The sequence below is a fragment of the Panulirus ornatus genome, chromosome 12, assembly GCF_036320965.1.
Source record: "Panulirus ornatus isolate Po-2019 chromosome 12, ASM3632096v1, whole genome shotgun sequence".
NCBI lineage: Eukaryota > Metazoa > Arthropoda > Malacostraca > Decapoda > Palinuridae > Panulirus > Panulirus ornatus.
Window position 1 is genome coordinate 31562499 of NC_092235.1, and position 12049 is coordinate 31574547.

The following is a 12049-nucleotide window of genomic DNA, read 5'->3' on the forward strand; positions in this document are numbered from 1 at the left end:
AGCGGAACTCGTAGGTTTAATTCATCTTTTTCTATAGACAAGAGAGATCGCTTGAATGCTCATAATTTGCAAAATTCCATAGATGCATAGGCTATAATAGAATTCATTTGATTTCCAGCGCAAGTATCACATCGTGCATTGTATCATCTCATGTGCATGTGTCATTCGTTTGGCAGTTGGAATATATCATCTTCAGAGTTGCAGTCATATATCTGGGATAATCATTATACCCAATAACAGTGAATGCAAATATCAAAGGCATTACTGGTGTTAGAATTTCTTTTGTTTAGCTCTACAATTACAAAGCTAATCTTTACACATACACACGGCTATATATTTATGTCCTATTTTCAGTAAAATATATGTAGATAAATGTACAGTGTAAATGGATCTTGCCAAAATAAGCTTAAACTCACGTATATACAAAATACAACAAAGATCGACTGTGTACGTTTGCCTTGAAATGATAAACATATAAAATGGTAGAAATCAATCATTGTAGAAAATGGTAAACGTTTAGGGGTAACAAACACATGTAATGTATTTTATAGGGTTTAAGAAGTTGGGATACATTATGTATATCGACTTGTACATTTACTTACGTTTTATTTATATGCCATCGACATATATAAATTAGGTTAGGTTAGGTTAGGTTAGGCATGAAAACCATGAGTCTTGTCATACTTGTACGAATGCCTGTGGAGTTCCTTGGTCGTAGGTGGCTTGGTTCTCCTTTTTGTTGTTGGTTTGTTAGACGGCGGTACGGGGAGACCTAAGTTTCTACCTCGGCGCCTCGGCAAGTAAATGCATCATGTCGCTTGGCCGTGCGCGTGCGACTCGTAGTATTAGTGTTTGACCCCAATGCCGCCGCCGCAGCAACAATACCAGCAGCAGCAGCATCAGCAGTATACTTCTTCAATGCCATTAGACCAAGTCTAATAGATATCCTCGGTCTGTCTTTTCCAAGACATTCTTCTCCATATGGAACCGTCATGGCACCCGCTGCGGCACGGGGTAGACGACGCCTCACCGTTTATAGCTTTTTCCTATTGTGAGTGTTGCCTGCCTTCCCCCGACGCTTCACTGCAGCACATTTCCTGAGAATTCCACAAGATGGGATTTTGTCCTCGTTTTAAAAAGGGGCGGGATGTTGTGGTGGCACCCGCCCCAGCCAATTGTTATGATGATGATGAGACGGTAAGGGGGGACGTAAGCTTCTACCTCGGCAAGTACATGCATCATGCCGCTTGACTTTGCGCGTGCGATTCGTAGGTCTTAGTGTTCTACCCCAATGCCGCAGCAGCAGCAAAGGGGGGAAATTGGGTAGAGTTGAGAGCTACAGTTGCTGCTCTAACCCATCCCAAATACGGATCAACCAAACCCTGATGTGCTGTATCGAACCGTTTGCATACGACTTACGTACCAGCCTGGGTGCCGTGAGTGGCAGAGCAGATTCCTCACTGCGATCCACTAAGGTTTAACCCGGAAAAAGGTTAGGGGATTTGTCACGCCAATCGATGGCAAAAGCCCCTACATAGTAGACGTATAGATTAAGAGTTGTGTATTTCGCCACCGTAACTGGACCTCCTTCGCCGACATCGAAAGTGAGAGTGAGGAGGAGGAGGAGGAGGCGGCTGGCTGGGTGTGTGTTTGTGTGAGGTATGAAATGCGAGAGCGCGCGGGAGGTAGATTAAGAGGAGTTGTGTATTTCGCCACCGTAACTGGACCTCCTACGCCGGCATCGAAAGTGAGAGTGAGGAGGAGGAGGCTGGCTGGGTGTGGGTGTTTGTGTGTGGCATGGAATGCGAGAGCGCGCGGGAGGTAGGGGGGGTCAGCCTTCCTCCTCCTCCTCCGCCGTCACCCTCCCGCTCCATCGCTCGTGTACGACGTTACTAAAACAACCGGCAATCTAGTGAGTGATGTCAAACTCCGCGAACGCAATGTGGGTCGATCGATAATGGTCCACTGATGTTCACCACCACCACCGTGTGTGAGGAAGGGAGGGAGGTGGGTCTGCCGCGCGTCATCGAAAGCGAGAGTGAGGAGGAGATGGCTGGCTGGCTGGCTGGCTCGGTGTGTGTGGTATGCGCGCGGGGAGGGAGAAGGGTCGGCCGCCGCCGTAGGTTTAACTCGGAGAAAGTTTAGGGGATTTGTCACGCCTATTGATGGCAAAAGCCCCAACATAGTCGACATATAGATTAAGAGTTGTGTATTTCGCCACTGTAACTGGACGTCCTACGCCGGCATCGAAAGTGAGGAGGAGGAGGAGGAGGAGGCTGGCTGGGTGTGTGTTTGTGTGTAGTATGGAATGCGAGAGCGCGCGGGAGGGGGGGGGGGGGGGGCTTTTCCTCCTCCGCCGCCACCCGCCTGTTCCCTCGCTCGCGCACTACTTACTAAAACAACAACCGGCAATCTAGTGAGTGATGTCAAACTCCGCGGACACAATGTGAGTCGATCGATAACAGGCCACTGATGTTCACCACCACCACGCGTCATCGAAAGCGAGAGTGAGAAGGTGACTGTCTGTCTGGCTGGCTCGGTGTATGTGGTATGCGCGCGGTGAGAGAGGAGGGTTGGCCGCCGCTGTTGCCGCCGCTCTCGCTTGTTGTTAGGTTAGGTTAGGTTAGGTTAGGTTAGTCTAGGTTAGGTTAGGTCGAGGTGGTGTGCCAAGTGAGAGGGTTAGGGAGAATGATTTGGCAAACATAGAAGAGGTAGTAAAAGCAGGTTTGGATGGTATTGCAGTGGAATTTATTAAAAAAGGGGGTGACTGTATTGTTGACTGGTTGGTAAGGCTATTTAATGTATGTATGATTCATGGTGAGGTGCCTGAGGATTGGCGGAATGCTTGCATAGTGCCATTGTACAAAGGCAAAGGGGATAAAAGTGAGTGCTCAAATTGCAGAGGTATAAGTTTGCTGAATACCCCTGGGAAATTATATGGGAGGGTATTAATTGAGGGGGCGAAGGAATGTACAGAGCATCAGATTGGGGAAGAGCAGTGTGGTTTCAGAAGTGGTAGAGGATGTGTGGATCAGGTGTTTGCTTTGAAGAATGTATGTGAGAAATACTTAGAAAAGCAAATGGATTTTTATGTAGCATTTATGGATCTGGAGAAGGTATATGACAAGAGTTGATAGAGATGCTCTGTGGAAGGTATTAAGAATATATGGTGAGGGAGGCAAGTTGTTAGAAGCAGTGAAAAGTTTTTATCGAGGATGAAAGGCATGTGTACGTGTAGGAAGAGAGGAAAGTGATTGGTTCTCAGTGAATGTAGGTTTGCGGCAGGGGTGTGTGATGTCTCCATGGTTGTTTAATTTGTTTATGGATGGGGTTGTTAGGGAGGTGAATGCAAGAGTTTTGGAAAGAGGGGCAAGTATGCGGTCTGTTGTGGATGAGAGAGCTTGGGAAGTGAGTCAGTTGTTGTTCGCTGATGATACAGCGCTGGTGGCTGATTCATGTGAGAAACTGCAGAAGCTGGTAACTGAGTTTGGTAAAGTGTGTGAAAGAGGAAAGCTGAGAGTGAATATGAATAAGAGGAAGGTTATTAGGTGCAGTTGGGTTGACGGACTAGTCAACTGGGAGGTAAGTTTGAATGGAGAAAAACTGGAGGAAGTAAAGTGTTTTAGATATCTGGGAGTGGATTTGGCAGCGGATGGAACCATGAAAGAGGACGTGAATCATATGGTGCGGGAGGGGGCGAAAGTTCTGGGAGCGTTGAAGAATGTGTAGAAGGCAAGAACTTTATCTTGGAAAGCGAAAATGGGTATGTTTGAAGGAATAGTGGCTCCAACAATGTTATATGGTTGTGAGGCGTGGGCTATGGATAGAGTTGTGCGGAGGAGGTTGGATGTGCTGGAAATGAGTTGTTTGAGGACAATATGTGGTGTGAGGTGGTTTAATCGAGTAAGTAATAATAGGGCAAGAGAGATGTATGGTAATAAAAAGAGTGTGGTTGAGAGAGCAGAAGAGGGTGTTTTGAAATGGTTTGGTCACATGGAGAGAATGAGTAAGGAAAGATTGACAAAGAGGATATATGTGTCGGAGGTGGAGGGAACGAGGAGAAGTGGGAGACCAAATTGGAGGTGGAAAGATGGAGTGAAAAAGATTTTGAGTGATCGGGGCCTGAACATGCAGGAGGGTGAAAGGCGGGCAAGGAATAGAGTGAATTGGATCGATGTGGTATACCGGGGTGGACGTGCTGTCAGTGGATTGAATCAGGGCATGTGAAGCGTCTGGGGTAAACCATGGAAAGTTCTGTGGGGCCTAGATGTGGAAAGGGAGCTGTGGTTTCGGGCATTATTGCATGATAGCTAGAGACTGAGTGTGAACGAATGGGGCCTTTGTTGTCTTTTCCTAGCGCTGCCTGGCACACGTGAGGGGGAAGGGGGATGTTATTCCATGTGTGGTGAGGTGGCGATGGGAATGAATAAAGGCAGACAGTGTGAATTGTGTGCATGTGTATGTATGCATGTGTCTGTGTGTGTATATATATGTATACATTGAGATGTATGGGTATGTATATTTGCGTGTGTGGACGTGTATGTATATACATGTGTATGGGGGTGGGTTGGGCCATTTCTCTCGTCTGTTTAACAAATATGAATAAACGAAAATTCCCATGGTATCACATATTCACAGCTACCGGTTAGGCCTATTCTAGATTGTTACTCCTGGGTTATTGGTCAATAAGCGTACGTTAAGAGTAAACAATAGCACTTACAGATCGTTTTCTTTCATATATTGTGTGTGTGTGTGTGTGTGTGTGTGTGTGTTCTGCTCACAACACAGCAGTGAGAACGTCCGACCATGTTTTCTTGCTTTCAGATTGAGGTGTACATGAGAAAAAGCCATTTCGTCTCGCATTATTTTTGAAAAATATACAACTGTAGTCCCTTTTTGCGGATCAGTTCATTGGTATATATCCTGAATGAAATGTATATATGTATGTACATGATGGTGTTTCACAAGTTATAAAGTTATTTTTTGGGGTTACAGAGTAAAATTATGAAAGACGAGTTATGGTCATGGCAAAACTGTATTTCTGAAACGTGTACTTTGTATACGTGCAGACGAAAACTTAGGCGCCAGCCAACGCCACCTACATTCATTACGCAGCAATATCGTACTCTGAGGTTCCAGTTAGCATTAAAGGTCCTTTATAGCTTTCCTATCATCTGTTTTTAGGCATTGGGAGCAACTATACCTTCAAGGATGCCCATTTTCGCCTTCCCAATGGTCGCTTCGCTTTCCACACTTTGCTCGGTGTTCCCAGAACATTCACCCACTCACCCATCTTGTGACTCATCTCCACTTCCAAGGTTCCATTCGCTGTCCCAGGTATCTAAAACACCCCACTTTCACCCTTTTTCCAATTGAAACTCGCACTTCAGGTAACCTGTCTCTTTGTACTGCTAAACCTGAATAACCATGCTTTTATCCACATTTACTCTCACGTTTCTCCTTTCATACACTCTCCCAAACTCTGACACCAACTTCTGCAGTTTCCCATGCGAATGTGTCTCGCTCTCTTATCTTTTTCGGTTACTTCTGATAGATATTCCCCTGGACACTCTCCATGTCAGTGCTGAGTGTGGTAGTAGAGTGCGGTATGTCTGTTCATAGTGCCCACACCACACCAGCTTTATCACTTTCCATTCCTCCCAGTAACCTTGGTAACGTGATTACTTGTGTCATTACTGTGTTCGTAGTTATGTCGCTCCTTGTTGTCTGAGCATCACCTTGAGGGGTATCGTCTCTGCTGCTTGTGATCTGTCATGGTCCATGTGTCTGGTCCTTTCTTAAGGACAGGGACGGTGTATATGGTTATCTTCGCATCGAGAGGAATATGAGGAACTATGAGGATCAGATACAGGGCTCATGAGTCTTGACTTTGCATAGAAATTCTTTGTTATTATTCAGTGCATCTGAAACGAGGTTTATGGCACGATCTAGGGTGAACCTAAAACAAAGTTCGAAGCAAGGTTCTTTAGTGAATATAAAGGTTCATGGTGGGATCTTGGGTGAACCTGAAGTAAAGTTCGCAGCAAGGTTCATTAGTGAACCTGAAGTAAGGTTCATAATGGGATCTTGGATAAACTTTAAGCAAAATTATTAGCTGGGTCCAGCAGTGAACCCGAAGCACGGATTGCACCTGGGTTAATGACTCGTCGTTGTTGAAATGTTGACGGTGCGAACCCGACACTGTCAGGCCGGGTTTCACAGCTGGACATTGGCAAAAAAAAAAAAAAAAAGAAAATGGCTAACGTCAGAATTTACTACTACAAGGAATATATAACCTCGTAAAAACAACAAAGTTCAGTTTCTCTTAATTTCCCAACTGCATGTGATGCTGTAATCATACATATGGATTCGCCAATAATGAAGTGTACAAATAAGAGATACGTTATTGTGAGGTCTTGCTATTGGTTCATCCTCCGTATCGAAGCACCAGTCGGTGGGCGGGCTAGTTCAGGCGTCATCAATATTGTACTGATGGAAGATTGTCTTATTTACCTGAGTCCTGGAGAACTGTCGTTTGTTAATTGTGCTCTTTAGTTTATCTCATTTATGAATAAAAAGAAAAGTTTGACCTACTACCGTGTAATTGTACCTTGACGATAAGAGGTAGTTAGAGCAGTCGTTGTCGCCCAGCAAATGTAAACAAAGCATTGTGGCCGATGATTGGTGCAGCTGAAGTCTCCCATAATGCCACCACCGCTGCCGGTACTCCAGATAGAAGTAGGGTTAACGTCAGCTGGACGAGCGGGTCGCGGTGTGTGTTGATCTCTGTGTTTGTCGAGAAGTATATTCAAACTGGGATGCTGTGGGAAACACCTGATCGTGTGGAAGTGTGCAGAGAATATGTACTGACAACAGCCTAAGTGAGAGTAATGTTTGTGCTGGTATTACATCTGCCAGTACCAGGACTCGTGTTCGTTGCAGGATGTGGCAGGTCAGTGATGTGTGGACACGTTGGGCTCGAACTATCTACGTAAATGTCATGTACACTGTGGTAAATATTTAGATAAGTTCTGAGTTTATATGGTGTGAGGAATATTACTATAATGATCGTTCATACGTGCCACTCGGAGTTGGACGAATATGTTACGATTTTTAAGTAAGAATTGTTAACGTTCGGTCGTATAATGGAATGTTACCCGTGTCTTTGTACCACCACATCCAAAAGGTATTTAAGGGTTATATGTGTATGGGATTATCTAGTTTCATAATTTTGAAGATGCCTATTTCAGCAAGTAGGTTAACATTAACGCCATTATTATAACTTAGTTTCCTTATAAAGTTTCACAGGTTTTTCTTGAACCTTTACAATACAACTAAACAAGAAATTGTATATTTTTCTTAATTCTGATATATTTTTCTCTCATTTTTCAGGTATGTTTTGTGTATAATATTTTCGTGTGAGGGTCGTCCGTAATACTCGAACATTTCTGTTGATTCATCATGCTAGAATTTCGCCCACGTCCAGGTGAGATCCTTCATGTATTCTGGGAAACGTTTATTTTTTTTCCGCTTATCCATGAAGGAGTTGATTATATTTTTACTTAATTTTAGTGTTTCGGTGTTGATTTCCTCCACTAGTCTTTTTGTAGATGGTTGTTTGGTCATTTGGGTATTTACGCTGTTTTTCTAAAAAATTTCCGATCGATCCAGACTTGCTGCATTCAGATCTGGCTTTCAAAGTCATGTAGGACGTCATTATTTTACGCAGTGCATAAGTTGACTGGAAACGTTACCATTTTCTAATATATAGATTTATGTAACGACCAAAGAAAAATAATGCAGTTATCCATGAACGCATTATATTCATGGTTATTCACAGATAATGTAACCTAACAACGTGCGGTGCCCATCTTGGTCTCCCATCTTCACACCAAAATACAATTAGTAGAAGATTTTCACTTGGTGTGATATTTGTCTTGTTTGTGATTTAGGCGTAAAAACTCCAGTTACACAGCAGAAATTGTCCTGTCCATTGATGTAAGAGCTTGGAAGCCTTTTTCGTTCTGAAAGTGAAAGTAACAGTAAGCGCGATAAGATATAGCAAACCATTGAACACAACACATCGGCTTTCATGTACAGTAACAAAATCCTGCTTTGCTGTTCCATTACTTCCTCGCTGCCACAACACTGCATGAGGGAAGCGCCACAGGGCTGTGCTTCAGTTGTCATAAAGCGCAGGACGTATTAAGTATTTGAGTCGCGTTGTTTCTTTATTTTTCATTTTTGATGTCTTGTTAAAATTGTATGTAGGAACTTCGTTTATGCTATTTTTTTTTTTTTTAACTATTATTGTCATCGTTATTTCTGGGAGAAACATCGCAGTATTATAATCCGGAGCAGTTCGTCTTGTTTAAATACGGAAATGACGTAAAATAAAAAGTGTACAAGACCTTTGAGTTCCACACAGTGGGTGGGGTGGTTGGGCTTTAGAAAGAGGGGAATACTGGATTACAAATATATAAACTGACACACCACCGTCCTACCTTAACCTAACGTAACTCGAAACGTAATCAATCCCAGCCTAACTTAACATTACGAAGTCTAACGACCCATAACAAGACCAAACACAATTTAGTCAACGTTACGAAGTCTAACGTTAGCCAAGCGTTACCTAAAGATTACCGTTAGTAAGAATATTAACGATTATCAAACCTAACCAAATCTATTGTAACAATTTCCTACCCATAACGAAGGAACCACTAACAAACTTATTGTGAATGATGCAACATGGAGGAGGAATTGATTGAATCGGTAACTCGTCGTGACTGTGATACAAAGACTGCCAGATATCCGACTGCGGGTTTACCATAGACAGGACATCCACCCGATGGTTTACATTATAGTAGTTATTTTCCTTTCTGCCATATCTTTTTTCTTTTAACTAACCTCGGAAAAGTCCTTGTGATGGTATATTGTTTATATAGCCGCCATGATATCCAGCTAGATGTAACAGTTTTTACTATTATCTAGTGTTTACATTAATTTTTATGGTGTCTTGGATGGTTAAAGGTTCATTGTAGAATGGATCTCTCGTTCTCTAAATGACGACAGAGGACCATACTCTCAAAAGGTTTAGCATAACATCTCGTAGATATGAAGGGTAGTTGGTTGTTTGGGTATTAGGATGATACTAGTAGTCGTCCTAGAGGTAATCTGCCACTTGACTCTTATATATAGTGGAGGATTGCGTAGTAATGTAGCAGGTGGTACCATCCTCCCGGGCTACGGCAAGTTCACGTTGGGTAACTCGGATCATAATGTTCCTTGTTCATCGTAAATTGAATTAGTGTATTATCTCTGCTCATCCTTAACATATCTGCATTTCAGAAGTTAGATTTACAAAGCAGGACGTAATAGGCATAAGTGTTAGTAAGTTCTGTATTGTTGGTTTGCATGACTGACTCTGATAAATATTATTTTCTCCTAATGCTCTACCGATAGGCGTTTATGTATTCGGTCCATTAACAAATAGTGAAGATTTTCAGAGTTCGGTCATCGCTGCCGGGCAGTTGTTACAGTAAATGAACGAAATTTTCGTTGCAGGTTTCCTTGGCGATTTTTTTTTCTTGGATAAGTTTAGTTTTATCGTCTGATACACTTGGATCAGTGTTTCTCAAGCTTTCATGACTCTCGCCTGTTGGCTTTCACGAAATACTCGCTCAAACCCCCCCCCCCCCCATTTCTTTTGAAGAATTTGACATTTTGTGTTGTGTTTTAGTATTGAGGATCAGCTAGTTCGTCATTTATGTAGCCTTGTATCTCGTGAGCATGGATGAAGACAAATTAGATAGAAATAATGTCAAAACATAACATGTATCAAGTGTATAAGTATTCATTTTGGCCAACACTTAGGTGAGCCAAAGCCAAATTACACCCAATATCATAGAAACCAAAAACACGTTAAATCTTGTAAACCCATTAGAACAAACAAATCATTTGCAAACGAATTAAAACTGTCGAATCTAATATTCAACTATTACCATACTGGAATTAAAGGATGATTTGAATCTTGTGCATTCAGCGAGGTGGATGCTGCTGCCATTCTTTCAGAAATTATAGGTTTCCGGGATAAAAGAGCACTACGCAAGTAGTTTTCTAGGATTCGTTAGATTACGCTGTTTTGTGTCCAGTACAATGAGAGTTGAAAAGCCAACTTGGCAGAGATAAATAGAAGAGAAAATCCTGAAACGAAGTGCTCCCTCGCCAAGTTTTGGGTAGACTGGGAGTTATTTGACCCAGAGCTCTTCCATACTCATGGTTTCAAACTTATCATTTGCACTCGCGTCGCGCATAAATTCGATGGCTGCTTCTTGCACAGGATTCGTTAACTACCCCACATCAATGTTAAATGGATACCACGCCAATTTCCAACACAAAGATATGGAAAATGGCGCATAGATTCCTCGGCAACGGAATCCAGATGAGATAGATTTTTTCTTTGTGTCCAGACCATACTGATCATGATCTTTCCTGTCAGTATGGAGTTCCTTGAGATGAGACTATGAAAATGTTCTGCCGTTTCCAAAACCGAGTTTTCTCCTCCTTGAGACCTCTGATTACATCATAATGCACAATGATTGCCTTTCTTGTAATTGTAAATCGAGTTTGTTGATGGTCTCGGAAATATGTACAAGGTACGCTAGTGAAAACTAAATCTTTTCGCTTGTAAATGCGTCATACAGATCTTGTTTCTGACTTTATAGGGAAGAGTTGCTCTTCATATTTGCCACGTTCATAGAGCCGACTCGACACGATTCCTTTTCAAGGCCAGCGGGCTTCCATGTGGAAGCAGGAGAATTTTATGATCAGCAACTAAATCTGTGCAGAGAGCTGCAAAGAGGCCAGAATATAAAGATCTTCACAAAATAATCAACTTCTATTAACCAATTCAATGAATTGCGTAGGTCATCTTGAAAGATGAATTACATGTTTTCTTAAAGGGTTTTACCAGCAAGTGCTCATCTGTGGATGAGGCAAGAGTCCCAGTTATGGCTCCATTCTTTTCTTTGACCAATTCTATGAATCCCCAACGAGAGACAAGCATTGTTAGGGCACAGTCATTGGACACTCCGACATACGTTTCCCATGGAAGATAATTTTCTTGGGGAACTTTCAAAGATACTAGAAGCTTTTCACGTGGTCTCCAGTGCTTTCCAGAGAAAGATTCTTTCACAACTCCTTCATCCTCTAATGTAGGATAAACAAGCAGTTGAAAGCTTTGGTCAGCATCAGTGGTTTTGTTGTACTGTTCCAAAGCGCTGGGATTCTCATTTGTATAATTTGTACTTTGTCATCTAGAAGTTCATCAACGCGACGCTTCAGTGTTACCAGAAAGTGACATCTTGGATAACTTTTTGTGGATCTGCGCCAAGCACAATATTTGTAGGTCTCGAGCATGATTTCATTAATCTCTTCAATAGTGAGCCGCCTTTGCTTTGGCAATAAGCAGTGACAACTCGTAAGATGCTTCCACCACTTTGAACGATTCCTGGTGAAAAGCTCCCGTGGTGTCCACAGTCATGTTTCAATTCTGTCTGGCTCCAAAGAACTTCTTTAGCTGGCCTTTGGTTGCTTTGTGGTTTGAATTTCGCGGTAATGACTTTAATATTGTTGTCAGGAATATGTGTGAGGAATTGATAACCAATGCTCGAGACAACCTGGGCTAGTTAAAGGGATTTTTAAGTAGGAGAAATTTGACATCGTTAAACGTAATAGTTGGGAATAAGTGGTCTTCTGTGAGGAAGGATAAGTGTATGACTTGACTGGGTCAAAGTGGCTGGGTCTACTTTGTATGTGCTGTGCAACTATCTGAGTGTTGGGGATGTGGTTGATAAATACCCTTCCAATGTTTCTAAAAGATGTTGAGTGTCTTGAAGGTTTTGATGTTAAGTGCTATTTTTTAGCCTGTTGACGTCTGTTTTGGGTGTACTTTTGAATTAATGGATTTGCTTCTACAAGTCTTGAGATTGTGTTTTTTTCTCTGCTGTGGTGATTACTGAATTCTTAGGCTCTGTCTAAGGCTGTTCAT